The sequence below is a fragment of the Hyperolius riggenbachi genome, chromosome 9 (genome assembly GCF_040937935.1).
Source record: "Hyperolius riggenbachi isolate aHypRig1 chromosome 9, aHypRig1.pri, whole genome shotgun sequence".
In the NCBI taxonomy this organism is placed as follows: Eukaryota; Metazoa; Chordata; class Amphibia; order Anura; family Hyperoliidae; genus Hyperolius; species Hyperolius riggenbachi.
In genome coordinates, this window is record NC_090654.1 from 197,138,667 (window position 1) to 197,158,934 (window position 20,268).

A 20,268-nucleotide genomic window follows, 5' to 3' on the forward strand; every position below is an offset into this window, starting at 1 on the left:
GTGGGGGAAGCCTCCGGATCCTAATGAGGCTTCCCACGCCGTCCTCTGTCCCACGGGGGTCTCGCCGCAGCCCTCCGAACAGCCGGCGACTGTGCCGACTGTCAGTTCAATATTTACCTTTGCTGGCTCCAGCGGGGGCGCTGTGGCGACTTTCGGCACGGAAATAGACGGAAATACCCGATCTCCGTCGGGTCCGCTCTACTGCGCAGGCGCCGGAAACTTGCGCCTGCGCAGTAGAGCAGACCCGACGGCGATCGGGTATTTCCGCCTACTTCGGCGCCGAGAGGCATCAGAGCGCCTGCGCAGGAGCCAGGAAGGTAAATATTGCGTCACCGCTGCACGGAGGGCTACAGCGAGACCCCCGAGGGACGCAGGACGGCGTGGGAAGCCTCATTAGGATCCTGAGGCTTCCCCCACCCGAGGTGAGTACCCCCCAGGGGCCGTTTTGTCGTTACAGTTCCTCTTTAAGGGTGATGTGACAGCACAACGCCAGCAAGGTACCACTGCCACTAATCCTCCTCCCGTGTCCACGCAGTCAAAGACAGGACGCTCCAGCGATCTCATGGTGATGTCGGACATGCGGACGTTCTTTAGTCCAACGCCTCGCCGTAGCCCTTCCGGATCCACCCTCCACCAACGCCTGGAACGGCAGGTAGCCGACTACCTGGCCTTAAGTGTGGATGTAGACACTGCTGTGAACAGCGATGAGGAACCCTTGAACTACTGGGTGCGCAGGCTTGACCTGTGGCCAGAGCTGTCCCAATTTGCCATCCAACTTCTCTCCTGCCCTGCCACAAGCGTCCTGTCAGAAAGGACCTTCAGCGCAGCTGGAGGCATTGTCACTGAGAAGAGAAGTCGCCTAAGTCACAAAAGTGTTAAGTACCTCACCTTTATCAAAATGAATGAGGCATGGATCCCGGAGGGCTGCTGCTCGCCCCAAGACTAAGTCAGTCCCCGCACACACAGCATCTCTGCCTGCACGCCGTGTGACTGGCTGCCTGGCCTGCCCCAAGAAGAATAAGTCGCTCCCAGTCCCTCCACACAGCATGTCTGCCTGCAGGCCGCTTGACTACCTTCTCCGCCACCACCAACAGGGTCCGGGACTCCAGGCGGATTGCTGAATCTTTTAGGCCGCTGCTAGCAGCGGCCGCTGTAATAATTTTTCTGGTGCGTGTACATGACTGCCTAATTTTTCTGGCTGCACTGCGGGCAGCTGCAACAACAAAAGAAAAGGCATGTATATACGCCCATTCCCCTTTGTGATCATTACCTTGCCGTGGTGAAGGGGCTTGCGTATCACAATGAAGCAATGACCGGCGCCTAGATGAGTGTCTCGGGGGGCACACAAAAGATAATAAGGTCGTTGCTTTATTGTGGTCAGACCAAATTTGATCAGCTGGACAGTCACTGTTCTGTCATTCAGCTACATCAGCCAGGCGACCATATGGGCTGTAAAGCCACCAAAACCTGCACTCTCGCCATGGTGCGCACCAGTCCAGCATGGCCGTCACTACACAAACAGCTGTTTGCGGTGCGTTACACGGTGAGTTTGGTGTGTCAGTGTGAAGCAGTACCTTAATTACACTACCTGATTGATGTATACACATGCAAGATGTTTTAAAGCACTTTAGACATGTCATTTAGCATTCAATGTGATTTCTGCGCTTAAAACGCTGCTTTGCGTCAAATCCAGATTTTTCCCGGGGACTTTTGGCGTGTATCCCACTCCGCCATGCCCCCCTCCAGGTGTTAGACCCCTTGAAACATCTTTTCCATCACTTTTGTGGCCAGCATAATTTTTTTTTTTCAAAGTTCGCATCCCCATTAAAGTCTATTGCGGTTCGCGAACTTTAACGCGAACCGAACGTTCCGCGAAAGTTCGCGAACCCGGTTCGCGAACCTAAAATCGGAGGTTCGGCCCAACTCTAATCACGACCTGGCGGTGAGCACCACTGGTTTCAAGCCCGTACAGAAGCTGATCTAACAGTAGCCAAAATCTTTTAAACATAGGGGCCCTTATTCAATTCACTTTTTCGCCTACATTTTCTGCTAGAAGTTAATTTTCATCTTCTGTTTAAAATAGCTATTCAGCAGTCTGCAAATGTTCCAAAAAGTAGGAGAAAAGATACTCTCAAAATAATTCTAAATATTTTTTTTCTGCTTGCAGTTAGCTTAAAGCGCATTTTATTGATAAGGTGTGAAAAGATAATTTTTAAATTTTGGTACCTTTTCATTTGCAAAGTGCTAAAAATTATTTTAATCAGAATTAATTTAAGTATTTTGAACTCAGGAGAAAAAGTACCGTAAATTGTATATGGGCCATAGAGTTAAGCCAAAGGGTTTGCCTATCTCTCAACTAAATGGAATTTCCCTTCCAATGCAAAGAAAAAAGGCATAAGAATATAGTGGCAACACTCTCTGTTCACATCTAAAATCGAAATCTTGTTTTGTAAAATCGAATTTTTTGTGCAATTTTTTTTAGCGCCTCCCGGCACTTGCCTGTGCGCTGCGCTTTTTTAAAGCACTTCAGTGCTTGTTCACACTAAGGGTGTTTTCAGCCTTGTTCACACTAAGGGCATTTTTGGGCCTTTTTTCAAGCGCAGGCGATTCTGCAGTTCAGTGATTCTTTACGAGAAGGTTCATATCAGCGCGTTTCGTCCATTTTGCGCTCCGCAAAGTGGTGCCTGTACCATTTTGGGGGCAATTTCGCTCTAATGAAAGGTATAGGAAGAGAGCTAAACGCTCACAAAATCGCTTTGTGCGGCGATTGCGTTCGCGATTTTAAGAATAAATTCTTTTCCGGGTCCAAGAGTTCACTTCCTGACTAGCATCAGGGAGGTAAGCGCCAGGAGGTGCTTAAAAAAAATTGCGCACAAAATTGCAAAACCCTTGCGTTTTGATTTTAGATTTGAACAGAGCGTCAACCAGTAAGTAGAATCCATACCGCATTTGTGGCTCTATAACTCTGATGCAGTGTAGATAAGATTTCTATGCATGGACGGTTCTAGACTTTCTGCTGCCTGAGGCAAACTTGTGAGGATGCACCCAAGCAGCGTTACATCTCCTGCTTCCCCCTCCCCCCCCCCCCCCCCCCCCACCTTCTCCTCTCCTTTCCATAAACCACAATGGGCCGCTTGGCAGGGAGCCGACTCACACATTTTGGTGTAAACCGTCACCCATAGCGACCAAAGAAGACTGCTTTGGGTGACACTCATCCCAATAGTGTGCGTAGCTGTAGTGCAGACAATATCATAGAAACTGATTAGCTCGTCAGTTTTTCACAGGACAGTGGTTAACCTCTTCTGCTGTGTTTTCATGATTTTGTCCTTTTCTATATTTCATGGCCTAGTTTAGGCCACAATCAAATACAAGACGAGGGAGATTTCCTCTTCCATGTGACACTGAGGTATATCTACAGACCTCAGTAAAATGTATGTGCTCAGACAGCGCACATATGGCTTGCATGGCTTTACACAATCTACGCAGCGTGTTATGCAAATAGTGTCCATTGCGTTATATATGTTGCCTGTGACCCAGTGCAATGCATGTATAATGCAAGTTTTTTTAATGATGTAATACATTTTTAATAATTTTTAGTAGTTAGCAAGAAAAGCTACCCCCTAAAATTTTTTAAATGATTGTTTAAAGTAAAACTGAAGTGAAAACAAAGTCAGATACTTGCTTATGGAGAGGGAAATCACTGGGTCCTAAAGAGCCCTCCTATTCCTCCCTCAGTGTCCTGATTCCAGCGCTGTCACCCTCATTAGAGCTAGTCAACCAACTGGTCATATACACATCAGTAAGCCCTCCAAAGGCTTTGGGATCATACACGTCCCCAAGCTCTCCTGAACATAGGCAGCTCCATACTGCAAATGCGCAAACACACTCGGGTGCGCGCTCACGCATGAACAGAATGAAGCCACCCGTCCTTCGGAGTGCTCGAGGACAGGAGTGCTTCCAAAGCCTTACAAAGGTTCCTAGCGGTGGCAAATTCAAACGGGGGTGACAGCGCTCAAACCAGGACACCGATGGAGAAATGGGAAGGCTCTTTAGGACCCAGGGCCTTCCCTCTCCACGGATAAGTATCTGCCTTTTTTACTACTGATTTGCTTTAAAGGGTAATTTAAGTGGGAAAAAAACGGTTTAACTTACCTGGGGCTCTTAGCACCCCCTGCATTCATCCTGTGTTCACGCCATCCTTCCGCGACCCTCCAGCAAGCAACTGTGTCCACCTCAAAGCTGGCCGGTCGCAGCTAGTCAGAGGCTATTGCGCATGCACGGCCCCAAGCACCCTGATCACGCTCCTGTTGCCGGGAGTGTTCTGCACATGCACAGTGGCAATTTACCTGTAATGTGCATGCACAGAGCATTTTCGGCAACAGGAGTGCAATGAGGAGACACGTGCCCGGCCAGCTTTGAGGGGGTCACTGCTGCTGGCTGGGGTGTCTCGGAAGGATGGAGCGGGATGACTGCAAAAAGCCCCAGGTAAGTTAATCTAGTTTTTTTTTTTGTTGTTTTTACCTTTTTAAAAAGACCACCATCAAAAGATCAGCTCAAGCCTTAGTTTTCTTCTGGTTGCCTAACAAAGCACCAAAGAATTGTCTGCTGAGACCAGCAAAAGGAAATACGTGTACAAAAGTTACAGTACAATATGAACAGTACACCAGCACATCTTCATCTATGGCTATAGCAAGAAAATAATCCTGTATTTGCATATGTCTTATATACAAATTATGCTATTAATAATGTTTTTTTTAACAACAATCTTCTACCAATAATTTCATTACCTTTCTAAATGCAGCCAAAATCATATGAACGCTATTGAAAAAAACAATATATATATGATCTGTGTTCGTAGACACTGGTTTTTACAATTGAATTGATTTCCTTTACAGAGCTTAAATATTATGGCCATCCAATAATGGCTTTCGGCCTTGTCCTTTGCGTAAAGAGATTCCAGATTCTCTAAGGCCCTTTTCACACTGGGACGTTGCGTTACCCTATTTTTTACTGCAGGGCCTTTCATACCGGGAGAGTGCAACGCGATGTGATGGAAGTGACTTTTTCGCCGCTGACCAATACGAGGGGAAAAACGCGGAAAGTCATATAAGTCTTTGGCGATGCAGATATTTTAAAGTGGCCGCCACCCACACTTATTGATGCAGACACCTTACACTTTATCTTTCTCCTGACCAATACGTTGTGGCGCTGCACATATTCACATTATGCATGAAGCGCAGAAGCGTATTTTGTCAATACACTTCCGCACAATTCATCTTTTTGGCCACAGGAAGTGAGCGCTAGAGAGCCTCACTTCCTGCTTGGCCTGATGCCAGAACATAGATTACCGTGTATTAATGCGGAAATCCCCCAAGAATGTTTTTGGCGTTGGCAAAAAAAAATGCCACCGCACAGTGTGAAACTGGCCTGAATCTTTCATTGACAGTATGTTAAGTTAATCTTAAAGTAAACCTGAGATGAAGGGGGGGATTTATACATACCTGGGGCTTCCTCCGCCCCCTGGTTCTTCTGCAATTGGCCCCAGAAAGTCCATTGGTCCGGGGCCAATTGGGCGTGCATGGCCCGGCCGGGCGTGCTCCCCCGCCACAGTGCCCTAGCCGGGAGCATTCTGTGCCTGCAATGTACTACTGTGCAGGCACTAAATGCCCCTGGCAATAGGAGCGCGACAGGGGAGCACGGCTAGACTGTGCATGGACTGGCCCCGACTGGATGACTTAGCGGGCCGATTGCAGAAGATCCAAGAGGCGGCGGAGGACAGCAAGGGAGCAATCTGCTCTTTTACCACTTAAAGGGATCCTAAACTGAGAAAGATATGGATTTTTCCTTTTAAAATACTACCAGTTGCCTGACTCTCCTGCTGATCCTGTGTCTCTTATGCTGGGAATACATTGGTCGATCCGGCGGCCGACTAGCCGCCAGATCGACCCCAGCCGCATCCCCGCTCGTCCGCGCAGAACAATTACCGCTCGTCCCCGCCAGCGCTCCTTATCAGCCGCTTGATTCCCTGCCATTGTCCGCCGGCGGGGATCAAGCGGGCGGGGGTCGAGCAGCGTGATCGGACCAGCTGAATATTATCAGCTGGCCGGATCAGCTGCTCGATACACGGTACAGAAACGTACCGTGTATCCCCAGCATAATACTTTTAGCCACAGCCCCTCAACAAGCATGCAGATCAGGTGCTCTGACTGAAGTCAGACTGGATTAGCTGCATGCTTGTTTTAGGTGTGTGATTCAGCCACTACTGCAGCACTAAGAGATCAGCAGGACTGCCAAGCAACTGGTATTGTTTAAAAGGAAACATCCATATCTCTTTCAGTTTAGGTTACCTTTAAAAGGAAAGAGCTGTTAAATAATCCAGGCCATGTTTGCTGGATCCCTCATGTATCCCCAATGGAGATTCTTAGGTGTCACTAAAGTTAGCTCAGTGGGCAGCACAGTGGCGTAGTGGTTAGCACTCTTGCCTTGCAGTGCTGGGTCCCTGGTTTGAATCCTAGCCAGGGCACTATCTGCAAGGAGTTTGTATGTTCTCCCCATGTCTGTGTGGGTTTCCTCCAGGCACCCTGGTTTCCTCCCACATCCCCAAAAATATACACGATACATACATAGACTTATGACTATAGTAGTGATTAGATTGTGAGCCCCTCTGAGGGACAGTTAAGTGACAAGACAATATAATCTGTACAGCGCTGCGGAAGATGTCAGCGTTATATAAATGCTAAATATTAATAATTCAGGTCCTTAGAGTGTGAAGCAGTAAGCTTGCAATGTTTCTTGTATTGCACAAATCAGAGGTTGCAGGATATGGGAGATAATAGCAGAGCACCCAATAGGGAAGCACAATTAGCGTGCAGGTGCAAACAGGAACTGTTTTGGGTAGTTTTTACAGCTGTTTGGAATAAAACAACAGGAGGGAAATCAGGGAGATTCTGCTGGATGGGATCTCTGGTTTTCCCCAGCAGGAAGTTCCCATAGATAATCCTACAGGAGTGTCCTTGGTGAAAGGCCTCAGTGGCCAGAAGGAGTAGCACAGTTCAGATGCTCAATGATCAGGAGCGGAGCTACAAGGGAGCAGCCCCTGCGACTGCAGGGGGGGGGGGGGGGGGGCAGAGCTGTAAGGAGGCCTAATTACTACTTCACTCCCTCTGAAAAAGGGATCCATGCTTCAGATCAGGTGTTTTTGTGGGTGTGAAGCTTATGATGTCCACACTTGTTTAAGGATGCTTGTATGATGAGCCCACAGCCTGTAAGGGTCACCAGGAGAAGGCAAGGGAAAAGGTGTGAACATTAAGGGGACTTCATCCAAGCTTTGCTGGGAGCCCCCATGACTTGTAGTTATGCCCCTGTCCATGACTGTCCTCCAAAATTAGGGATGGGACGAATCCACAATTTCTTCGAATCCGGATCCGAATCTAAAAAGGTTCTCGAATATCTCGAACCTTTCGAATCCCGAATCTAACGAATCCTGCACATAAAAATTGTGCGATCCGTGGTATAGTTGCCCGCAGTATAGGTACCCAGGCATAGGTAGCGAGGTAAAGGTGCCTTCAGTATAGCTAGCTAGGTATGGGTGCCTTCAATATTAGTAGCTTTCAGTATAGGTAGCAAGGTATAGGGGCCTTCAGTATAGGTAGCAGGGTTTATGGGCCTTCAGTATAGGTAGCAGGGTATATGGGCCTTCAGTATAGGTAGCAGGGTATATGGGCCTTCAGTATAGGTAGCAGGGTATATGGGCCTTCAGTATAGGTAGCAGGGTATATGGGCCTTCAGTATAGGTAGCAGGGTATATGGGCCTTCAGTATAGGTAGCAGGGTATATGGGCCTTCAGTATAGGTAGCAGGGTATATGGGCCTTCAGTATAGGTAGCAGGGTACATGTGCCTTCAGTATCGGTAGCAAGGTATAGGGGCCTTCAGTATAGATAGCACAGTACATGTGCTTTCAGTATTGGTAGGTAACTAGGTATAGGGGCCTTCAGTATAGGTAGCAGGGTATATGTGCCTTCAGTATAGGTAGCAGGGTATATGTGCCTTCAGTATAGGTAGGTAGCTAGGTATAGGGGCCTTTAGTATAGGTAGTAAGGTACATGTGCCTTCAGTGTAGGTAGGTAGGTAAAGGGACCTTCAGTATAGGTAGCAGGGTATAGGGCCTTAAGTATAGGTAGGTAGGTATGTAGGTAGGTAGGTATAGGGGCCTTTAGGTAGGTAGGTAGGTAAAGGGACCTTCAGTATAGTTAGCAGGGTATAGGGCCTTAAGTATAGGTAAGTATGTAGGTAGGCAGGTATAGGTGCCTTTAGGTAGGTAGGTACGTATAGGGGGCCTGTAGGTAGGTAGGTATTGAGGCCTGTAGGTAGGTATAGTGGCCTGTAGGTAGGTATAGGGGCCTTTAGGTAGGTAGGTAGGTATAGGGGCCTTTAGGTAGGTAGGTAGGTACGTATAGGGGGCCTTTAGGTAGGTATAGGAGGCCTTTAGGTAGGTGGGTATAGCGGCCTGTAGGTAGGTAGGTAGGTAGGTAGGTATAGCAGCCTGTAGGTAGGTAAGGATAGTGGCCGGTAGGTAGGTAGGTAGGTATAGTGGCCTGTAGGTAGGTAGGTATAGGGGGCCTTTAGGTAGGTATAGGGGGCCTTTAGGTAGGTGGGTATAGCGGCCTGTAGGTAGGTAGGTAGGTAGGTAGGTATAGCAGCCTGTAGGTAGGTAAGGATAGTGGCCGGTAGGTTGGTAGGTAGGTAGGTATAGTGGCCTGTAGGTAGGTAGGTAGGTATAGCAGCCTGTAGGTAGGTAGGTAGGTAGGTATAGCAGCCTGTAGGTAGGTAAGGATAGTGGCCGGTAGGTAGGTAGGTAGGTATAGTGGCCTGTAGGTAGGTATAGTTGCCTGTAGGTAGGTATAGTGTCCGGTAGGTAGGTAGGTATAAGTGCCTTTAGGTAGGTAGGTATGTATAGGGGGCCTGTAGGTAGGTGGGTAGGTAGGTAGGTATTGAGGCCTGTAGGTAGGTATAGTGGCCTGTAGGTAGGTATAGGGGCCATTAGGTAGGTAGGTTGGTATAGGGGCCTTTAGGTAGGTTGGTATAGGGGCCTTTAGGTAGGTATAGGGGCCTTTAGGTAGGCAGGTAGGTGCGTATAGGGGGCCTTTAGGTAGGTATAGGGGCCTGTAGGTAGGTAGGTATAGCGGCCTGTAGGTAGGTAGGGATAGTGGTAGGTAGGTAGGTAGGTAGATAGAACCCCCCTCCCCCACCAACCCCCCCACGGCCCCCTCCGTCCCCCGTGCCTCCTCCGCTCACCCCTGCATAATCTACTCACCTTTCCCGTGGAGCACAGAGCGGCAGACTTCTTCGTTACTTCCCTGTTCCCTCTAGTGGCCGGACCGGCTCTTACTAATGACGTCATTGTAAGAGCCGGTCACTAGGGGGAACCAGGAAGTCGGCGAGAGGTCTGCCGCTCTGCGCTCCGCTATGGATAGGTGAGTGGATGCGGGCAGGGGGGGCAAGCGGAGGAGGCGCGGGGGGGTCGGAGGAGGACGAGTGCGAGCGGCGGATGCGCGGCGATGCGGCGTCGGGATTCGGCGGATTCGTATAGTGGAAAATGGCGTCGGGATTCGAATCCACGAATCTCGAATATTTCCTAATATTCGAGGGATTCGTGGATTCGCCGGATTCGTCGTCCCACCCCTATCCAAAATAAACATCTGATCATTTTGAGTGACAGCCTAAGAAAGAGAATTGTGCCCTGATCCTCCAGTGGTAAGGAGGGAATGGCCTTGCTCACCGCTGCTGTTTAGAGGAGCTGTCAGCCATACTATCTCAGAAAAAAACACATATATAAGTAGATGAATACTCGCTCTCCTACCAGTCTTCAGGCACTCCCACCCAGCTCTGCAATAAACAGTGCATTGTCTCAGCATGAGAAATATTGGCCAATCAGAGAGGAACAGAGGTGTGGGAGGGGAAAACAGGAGGGAAAGAGGCTTCAGCCAATCTGGCTGCATTAGTTAAGTCTAAGAGCAAAGTAAAGAAGCAAAAAAAGACAACCTAGCATGCCCTGCAACGTCCTTTGTGCGACAATGTACCATATAACAGGCAGGTAAACTGGGGAATGATCATTTATCAACAAGAAAAGTAATAGTGATTTTTAAAATTTGGACAGCCTGATTAGCATCCTTATTACTTGTTTACCAGATAATAATAAATAATTGATTTTTTTATTTTATGCCCGACAGTTACACTTTAAAGGTCTGTGTATTGGATTAGGGAACCTGTATGTGTGGCTTCTTCTGGCAAGTCTAGTAGTATGTATGAGGCTTCAGAGACTATAGGTACATTCACACATCGTATTTTTCCAAATCAGGCGTGTGTACAGTCGGTCGACCGACTGTACACATGCCCGATTTGACGTCCAAATGACGGGTCGTTTGGAAAAATCCGTGTCGCCAGCACGGCAATTGATTTATGGGGGACAGCAGAGCGCAGAGGGGGGCTGGGGGAAAACAGTATAGCAACAGAGGTTGGTCATTGTATGCAGACCCAGCCTCTGTATGCTAATTGGATTCTTAGAACCCACCTTGGGTTCTCTTTAAAGTACAGCAACTTTGCACTGGCAATAATGGAATCTGCATTTGTGCGATGTTAACAGCTCATTACCTTTGCATTGCAGTGCATTACACAGGAACTAACGCAACGCTAATCACACAGGGCCTAATGCACTATTACATTGCGTATGCTGTATTGTACTCTTTGAACAAACAGTTGATCTTTGAAACTGAATCCGACAGGGATTAAAAAGTTTAGCCTCAGTTTTTGTGTTTTTATAGACAAGTACATGATGTACTCAGCTCTGCACTGAACTGGTGAGCCATTAAAGCGAACCCAAACTAAAAATGATCACACCGTGCACAATAATCAACATTAAATTAAAAATGAAATCTTACCCTTTTTTTTAAATTATGAAAATTCTTTTAACTATTTCCAAACTGAAGCCTCTCCTCGCGATACCATTCTGCCCACGGCCGGTTCAAGCTCCGATGGCCCCCCTACTTCCCCCACCACCACAAAGGTAACACCCCCTGAATTCAGCCCCTTATCGCTGTCAGGCCCCCCACACTTCCATGCATACGCTACAAAGCACAACTCAGCCAGTATTTTGGGCTGAATTACAGGGGACCGGAGCCACCCCCAGGTAAGTATGGAGCATGAGACTCTTCTCGTCTCTGGCTCCCTTACTGTGCTCCCCGGGTCCCTGCATGATCAGCATTGCAGCTCCACTATCCTGTTGCACTGCTCCGTCCGTGCTCTCTATCCAGCTGGCTGCCTATTCTCAGTGACCTGGTGCATATTATTGTGTAATAACAATCGATGGGGCGTAGAGAAGAGGCAGCCAGTGTGGATGACGATGGGGAGCAGGGACGGAGCCGAATCAGAGCAATCGGAGAGGGGGATCCAGACCAGCAGTGCTGCCCCCATTGCCCTGATGTTAGCGCCTGCCCGCCCTGATTCTGCCGAGCTAAGGGATCTGTTGCAGGCTGGGACAACTATTACACAGGCTCCCTGAATCACACAAGCAGAAAAATCACATACAGAGATAGATTAAGATGTATTGGGGCGCTAGGCAAGATAGTAGATTTGGGACCCCCCTGTGGTCCTTTTGGTAAGCTGAAGTGGAAAGAGGTCAGAGTAGGTGGCAGGTGGGCCCCTTGACACCCACTAGGCCCAAGTCGCCTTGTAAATGATACGTGTGTGTGTGTGTGTGTGTGTGTGTGTGTGTGTGTGTGTGTGTGTGTGTGTGTGTGTGTGTGTGTGTGTGTGTGTGTGTGTGTGTGTGTGTGTGTGTGTGTGTGTGTTCAAGTTAGACAGTATTGTTGTATTTCAAATTTTTGTTAAGCTGTAGGTACAAAATATGCAAAGTGTTGTTTTTTGTTTTAGTTTTTTTATTTTATTTTCAATTCAGTTCCTTTACACATTCAAAAACAGAATGCAAGCTTGAGATAACTCAATTACTTTATTTTTGAAACACAAAATCTGTGTTCTCTCTATAGTACAAGCGGTTTATACATTTCCATTCTGTTGCATGAGTAATTAGCTGTACGGAACAGGAGCGCATACATTTGAAAAAGTTGCATGCTAATTTAGGTGCAATGTTAAATAATAATATCAATAACAGTAAATAACAATTTAGGTACAATGATAAATCACATAACCCTAAGACCACCCCTGGTGGTGCCTAACCATAAGACCCTGACCCTAAGACCACCCCTGGTGGTGCCTAACCCTAAGACCCCCCCCCGGTGGTGCCTAACCATAAGACCCCCCTGGAGGTGCCTAACCCTAAGTCCACCCCTGGTGGTGCCTAAGCCCCCCATAATGGTGCCTAACCTTAACCCCCGGATCCCTGCTAAAAACAATACGATAAATAACAATTTAAACACAACCACCCGATAAATAGGGTGATGGCTAACAATAATACGATAAATAACAATTAAATCGCAGCCGCCCACTAAATAGCGTACCTACGATAAATAACAATTGCGTTTTTATACTCCTGCAGGAGCCCTTCTTACACATTTTCCACACCTTGACTAATCCATTGATATTCAGCAAACTTTAAAATCACTGATGTCCCCTGCAAAACTTTGATACCCATTCCACCTTCACCCCAAGTGTTCACACCCCTTTCCCTGTGGTGACCCCCATGGTCAGGAGGCCCACTGCCAGGAATTATACAACAACTATGACGCCTTTGTAAGCTGTTAATCTTTGTACGCTGATAATATGTTACCCTCTGCAAATCATGAAAATAGTTTTGAACAATTTATTTGTACTGTGTGTTTAGCCTTTTCCTTCTTTATATTTAGTGACTTATGTATTTGAAACAAAAGCACAGATTTATTTTTACACACAATTTGTGTAAAGTGAAGAATAGAGGTGAATGGCTACGGTTAAATAGGATATGGATCATTTCATGTCCTGTCCTGTAACTTCCTTAGCAACAGGTGTTACGCGGGGAGTGACACAGTGCATTGTACTGTCTGGTGAAGTGTGTCATAATGACTTCAGAACAGTTCTGTGTGCGTCCAGCAGGGAGTTTTGTCTAGGGATGTTACATAAGTTATATTACACAAGGGGAACTCCAAATGTAATAAAATCTACCCAAAAAATCTCTAGGTTATCTCCAGTATCTTCACACCGGATTTGTAACGCTCACAATCCCAATTTTCTGTCCCATCTGAGGTGGATGTGTGAAGAGTCACTCACACAGATTAGTCTGTGGGCAAGGCAGGTGATTTCTGAGGCAGAATTTGATGCTGTTTGTCGTTCAGACACTGGCAGAAATTCTGGAGAACTTCCTCAGTGAAGCAGTTTTTAATCTTAAGATCCAGAGTAACATTCAGGGGAAAACGTGGGAGCATTTTGAAGATAAATTTAAATGATATATATCCCAAAAATTCACATTAGGCAGCTCCAGCAAAATCCACAACCCATAAACTACTCTCCAGCAACAAGCTTACAATAATTTTTGCTGATGTAGTTCAATGAACAATATCGCTATCCTAAAACTGACATGTCTGGGGCATCACAGTACATCGTGACCTCACAGGGTCAGTGGGCCGCAAATGCATTCAGAAGCACAGGTTTTCCTCACAATATATATATTTATATAAATAAGTGGCACACAAAGCATGTGGTGCATAGGGGTGAGGTGACAGTAGCTTGCAAGAGTAGCCCAGTTCTCTGCCAGGAAAGTAGTACAGTGTAACTGTAATGTGTTGGGTATCTTATTGCTTATTACCTGTATTGTTGTAAGTATCTATTGCCTATTACCTGTACTGTGCCATCGGTCACCACTCTTATCATTGTCTGTAATTCTATGTATTGTACAGCGCTGCACAATATGTTGGCGCTATATAAATTCAATAAATAATATTAATAATTTATGGCTGTAATTCCTTATCAGCAGGGCCAGTTCTAGAGTTTTTGTTGCCTGAGGATAACTTGTGAGAATAACCACCCCCCCTCCCCCCCCCCCCCCCCTGCTTCGTTTAATGTTCTCACATGACATGCTGCACTCAACACAATAGCACACTGGCTTTTTTCAATTCTGTGACAAACAAACGGCTCACCCTCAGCCACTCCATTCCTCCTCAGGAAGGTACACACAGTATGAAAATGCTGCTCCTGAAATGTCTGCGCCTGATGCAAATGTTTCACCTTGCTTCATGAGAGAACTAGACCTGCTTATCAGAGGGGGATGCTATAATCTGACTGGGTCCCGACTGGAGAAAATTGTCAGTTGCATAGTTGAATATTAACTATTTCAGAGTAGAGAAAGCGAGTAAAGTAGGGTAGGCAGAGAAAGAAGAAAAACAACATAGCATATTTTTGTGTGTGCTATACATACACATGTCCATCTCATCTTGTCACTTAGGTTTCTCTTTAAATAATGTAATTAGGCAGATTGTTTCCCCAGCATGGTGCCCCTAAATAGTGGCTTTGAAGATTTCAGCCTGTAGTTAGAAATATCTGCATGTCATGTCATTGCTATATGCCTGTCAGTATTACCTGCATGCTATTTGCCAGGCTTTAGTAATATTTGCATGCTAGTTATATCTGCCATTCATTGCTATTATGTGCAAAGTATTGGAATGTATCTGTTTTGGGAAATATCTGCATGTTTTTAATATCTTCATGTTTGTTTGGTTTTATCTGTATGTCATTATGATTTGCCTGTCATTGGTATAATCTGCATATCACTGTGATTTGCCAGTCATTGATAATGTAATATATATATATTTTTTGTGTGTGTGTTGTTTTTTTTAACCATACTTTGCTGTCTTAGTAAGTTGCTATCTATTTTTAGTGTTTTTTTCTATTCCATTTTTTCCCAATATAAGACATACTGTGAAGGTACAGGAAGTGTGACTGGTGCCTACAGCATGCAACACTGGGCCATGCACAACCTGCTGTAACCATGTCCACTAATCTCTGTAGCATTTGCACAATTTTCTGTCTACAACAATATACCCACCATAGGCCTCAATTCACAGAGCATTATCAAACGTTTATCAAACACTTTATCAAACGTTTGATAATTTACCTCATGGGTAAAATCTCATTTTGAATTCACTAAGGTGTTATATATTTGTTGAACGTTTTATCGGTAAAACATTCGATAAATATATAACACCTTAGTGAATTTAAAATGAGATTTTACCCATGAGGTAAATTATCAAACGGTTGATAAAGTGATAAACGTTTGATAATGCTCCGTGAATTGAGGCCTAAAGTCTACAAGGTTGAAAACAGCTACTTTAGCTAAATAGGCCAAATGTCAGAAAGCATTGATCAGCACCCAAGTATTGAAAACAAGATGTCCTTTGGAGCATAGGACAAGTTTCTGACAGAAACTGTGCATTAACTGCCACGTAGATCCACAATTTCAACAGTTGTAAAAAAAAAATGTCAGGCACCAGTAGGTAGGGGGAGCGTTACCCATTTCGGGGACCTCTGCACACTCTTTATACAATAAACTGAAGACATTTGTTGCTTTTACTGGTGCCTGCCACTTTCTTTACTGAACTGTTGAAATAGCTAAATAGGCTTAGTAAGCTAGACACGCCACCTTTATTATTGCTGCACTTGTACAGAAACATCCTCACATGTTTCTTGGGTGGATCATTATGGCTTCACTTTTCCTAGGGGGACATGATGGAAGTATACATACAGTGAAAAGGAAAAGGAGAGTGGGCAACATCATGGATGGACATTGATATGAAAGAAAGGACAAGAGTACCTTATATACTCGCATATAAGCTTAATTTTTCAGCACAAAAAATGTGCTGAAAAGTCACCCCCCTCGACTTATATGCGAGTCAGTGGAGCAGAACAGATGCTGGAGCAGGTTTTGTTACTGGCAGAGGAGTGTAAGGATCGTGTACTAGTGATCCTGCTCTTGCCAGTTGGCTCCCTGCTGTGTCTGGGCCCCCATCCCCTGCAACATGGCGTGCAGAGTGCGCTGCTCAAGACTACCTGTGTCCCCTGCCTTGTAGAGCTGAGTGTGCAAGCAACGTGTCAGTGGTGCAATGATTCTTCTTGTGTGGCAATAACTATGTAATCTCTGTGTCTCGTATCTATGATCCCATCTAGTGGCGCCTTGAGACACAGCTGTATCATCCTTGGGGCACATCTGGCTATGGGTAGGGAGGCTGACTTGTACTGGGGACACATCTGGCTACTGGTGAGGGGGCTTATACGCGAGTCAATCACTTTTTCCTGGTTTCTGAGGAAAAAGTGGGTACCTTGGCTTATACATGGGCTGGCTTATATGCGAGTATATACGGTACTCAAAATTATTACAAGGAAAAAGGGATTGTTCCAGGAAAATAATACTTGTTTCTCTGGTTTATTGTGCCAATGACAATTATTTTTGGGTTATTCTGTTCCATTCAGAGGCTACAGCCACTTAACGGAACAAATATACTGTAAGCTAAAATGAGTTTCACAATGGTAGTGCCTGCTCTGTAAAATGATGGACTGGAGAAACCTTAAGTTAGAGAAAAGGCGATCATTGACAATGTATTTTTAAATGACAGTGTAGATCAGGTGTCCCATGTCTGACTAATGTGGCTGCATGCTTGTTACAGGGAGAAAGGAACAGATGAAGCCAAAGTATGCATGGCAACCAGGTAACTGTCATTTCTAAGATGGCCTGGCCATGGCATCAACTTTCCTGGGATGTGGAGGCAGCCACATTCATTTCAAACATTGATTTCCTGGAAGTCTTGCCGATCCTCTGCCTCCAATAATTTAAGCCATTGACCCAGGAGGAGTATACAGATCAAATGTAGATCTATTCACAGATTTGTTTCAGCCTGAGATTCAGACACTGCTAAAGCCAAAAAGATTAGCAGGACATCCAGGCAACTGGCACTGTTTAAAAGTAAACAAATATGGCAGCTTCTGTCTCCTTCCCACCAAATGGTCACTGGTCTGGTAGAAGCAATCAATATTTTCTCAAATGTATTTAATGCTAGGTTTGTACACAATTATACAGCATTTTCTGCAAGGAAACAAGTGTCAGCATCATGAGATAGTAGGAGCAGATGGCCAAATGATTGCAAAATATGAGCTATACTGTGCATACTTGCATATCTTGAGTGTACCGTAACTTCTTAATAAACTGTATTAAAGTGCTCAATGGCAAATAAATGTAGTACTGTACTGTGGTCTGTAAGGTACTTTCTTCTTGTTGTGTTGCTCTTTTACATACATGGGGGAAAATGCAGGAAGAAATAATAACAAGCTTCAGGAAGTTTGAAGGGAGTATTCATAGAGCTATTTCCTGGTTTATGACTTTTGTCTCCTCCTGAAAATGCCATGAGTTTCCTTGTTTTCGCAGCCTGTGGTATTGTTAAGGGTACTCCAGATATGAGTTGATACTTGCCCGATGAATAGTCTTTTAGCCAGTAGGGCAACACTCTCAAGTCCTCAAGATATTGTATCCAAGTTGCTGTTTGATATTTTGGCACTAGCCGCAGAGCAGGGACTAGGTCCTCCAGCACCCAAGGCTGAGACACCAAAGTGCGCCCCTCCATCCCTCCCACCCCAACCATCATACCCTGATTTCTATGAAACTAAGAGGCGTCCCAGGGCCCCCCAACACCTTAATCTCTAGTTATCTGGCTTGCAGTCACTGACATGTATCCCCTTTTTCTAATTTTTCTCTGCTTCAAACTCATACTGAGTGAGTTGTGTGCCCTCTCCTACACTTCGCCCTGAGGCTGGAGCCTCTCTCGCATCTGCCCGGCCCTGACTGGCAGTATCAGCCAGGTCAGCATTCCTGTTTGTGGACATTGTCAGAGTGATCAGAGACTATCTGCTTTTCCCTTAACCCTCACGTACCTTTTGGGCAGAAATACAATTGAAAGTGCATACTACTAGAGTTCCAAGGTTCTAAATTTATTCCTACTAGTCAGGGCCGTAGCAATAGGGGGTGCAGAGGCAGCAACTGCATCGGGGCCCTTGGGCCAGAGGGGCCCGGTAGGGCCCTCCCTCAACTGTAGTATTAGCTCTCTATTGGTCCTGTGCTGGTAATAATCACTTCTATAGATACTTTGAATAGTGGTAATCATTAACAAACTGTTGCCTATCCCCTCCTTGCACCTCTGACACTGTAGTTGCCATTGGCAGTATTTGGTGCGCCATATCAATTGTTATGTATAGAGTGCTTGAGGGGCCCCATTGTAAAACTTGGATCGGGGCCCACAGCTACTTAGCTACGCCACTGTTACTAGTGTAATATGCAGTGATCAATCAAACATTAACACTACCTGCCTAGCACTGTGCAGGTTGTAGGTGCCCCTTGTGCTGCCAAACAAGCTCTGAACCAATGAGGCATAGACTCCACAAAGTTCTATAAAGCTTAATAAGCAGCCAATTTGCTAGGAAAGAAAAAATATTAGTTATTGTGACTGGAGTGGGGGAAGGGGAGTAATTGTCAACTTTTGCCAACATTAAAAGTTGCACTGCTTTGAGCTGAATGCTCTGGCAACTGAGACATCAACGTCCAGACGACAAAATCGCACATATTGCCTCACGGATGCACAAGATGTCTCCTCTCAGTAGAATGAGTGTGTCATTGCAATAAGCCCACCAAAGCTGCAGGGCTGAAAATAAAGCAAATATTACTTTCTCCTTTAAAAGGAGTACTGACGTGAAAAATGTTTGAAAATAAAATGCATATGTATAAAAGGTGTATTAGTTCCAGAGTAAAATGTGCCTCTGGGTTATCCTGAAGCTTCTCTCTACTGAATTAAAGGATACCCGAAGTGACGTGTGAAAGGATGAGATAGACATGGGTATGTACAGTGCCAAGCACACTAATAACTATGCTGTGTTCTTTTTTTTCTTTCTCTGCCTGAAAGAGGTAAATATCAGGTATGTAAGTGGCTGACTCAGTTCTGACTCAGACAGGAAGTGACTACAGTGTGACCCTCACTGATAAGAAATTCCAACCATAAAACACTTTCCTAGCAGAAAATGGCTTCTGAAAGCAGGAAAGAGATAAAAAGGGCCAATAGTTCAGAGATTTTTAGCATACTTCAAAGAATGTGTCATTGAGCAAAAATTAAAACTGTTAAAACTTAAAAAGTAGATTTAAACATAAAATAAAACTGTGAAATATCTTAAAGGACATCCGAGGCGAACAAAAAAAAACTGAGATAAACATTTGTATCTGTCCTCCTCCTTTTAAAAATGAGTTTTAAAGTTATCCCAAATTTTTATTTTATATTTAAATCAACTTTTTAAGCTTTTACTGTTTCATGGCCTTTTCTTAATGACGCATTAATTGAAGCATGCCAGGGCTAAAATATATGAACTATTGACATTTTTTATCTCTTTCCTGCTCTTAGAAGCCATTTACTGCCACAAAAGTGTTTTATGGCTGCAATTCCTCATCAGTAAGGGTTATGCTAGAGTCCGACCCGGTCCCGACCCGGACAGAAACTGCCACTTACATACCTGATTTTTAACTTTTTCAGGCAGAGAAAGAAAAAAAGGAACACAGCCTAGTTATTTGTGTACTAGACACTGTACATACACATGTCTATCTCATAATGTCACATGTCACCTCGTGAGTCCTTTAAAAAGTCATTTTTAGGTGAAGGATGATAGATACAATCATTTATTTCATTCGTTTATTTTCGCTTTGGGTGTCCTTTAAGTATCTAACTTTGACCAGTTTTTCCCTACAGGTACACTTTAAAGCAAACCTTAAAGTGAACTTTAAAGAGAATCTGTATTGTTAAAATCGCACAAAAGTAAACATACCAGTGCGTTAGGGGACATCTCCTATTACCCTCTGTCACAATTTCGCCGCTCCCCGCCGCATTAAAAGTGGTTAAAAACAGTTTTTAAAAGTTTGTTTATAAACAAACAAAATGGCCACCAAAACAGGAAGTAGGTTGATGTACAGTATGTCCACACATAGAAAATACATCCATACACAAGCAGGCTGTATACAGCCTTCCTTTTGAATCTCAAGAGATCATTTGTGTGTTTCTTTCCCCCTGCATCTCTCATGCACTGAAGTTTCAGGCTGCTCTTTTCTTCCTGCAAACAGCTTTGCCCTTGTCTGTAACTCCTCACTATGTGAAAGCCCAGCCAGCTCAGAGGACGATTTATCCAGCTTGTAAAAGATAAGAGAGAAGAGAGAAGCTGCTCTAATCTAAATAACACACAGACAGTGTGCATAGAGGGGCCTGGAA

The 20,268-nt window shown here is 45.1% G+C and overlaps 1 long non-coding RNA gene across 1 annotated transcript in view; it reads left to right on the forward strand.

Moving 5' to 3' along the window:
- Positions 1–17,162, forward strand: part of LOC137532881 (uncharacterized) — a 54,932-nt gene extending 37,770 nt beyond the window's left edge. Inside the window, exon 3 of the long non-coding RNA XR_011024053.1 lies at positions 16,645–17,162. This is a non-coding gene — a long non-coding RNA (uncharacterized lncRNA). The remainder of the gene's footprint in view (positions 1–16,644) is intronic.
- The last annotated feature ends 3,106 nt before the right edge of the window (positions 17,163–20,268 follow it).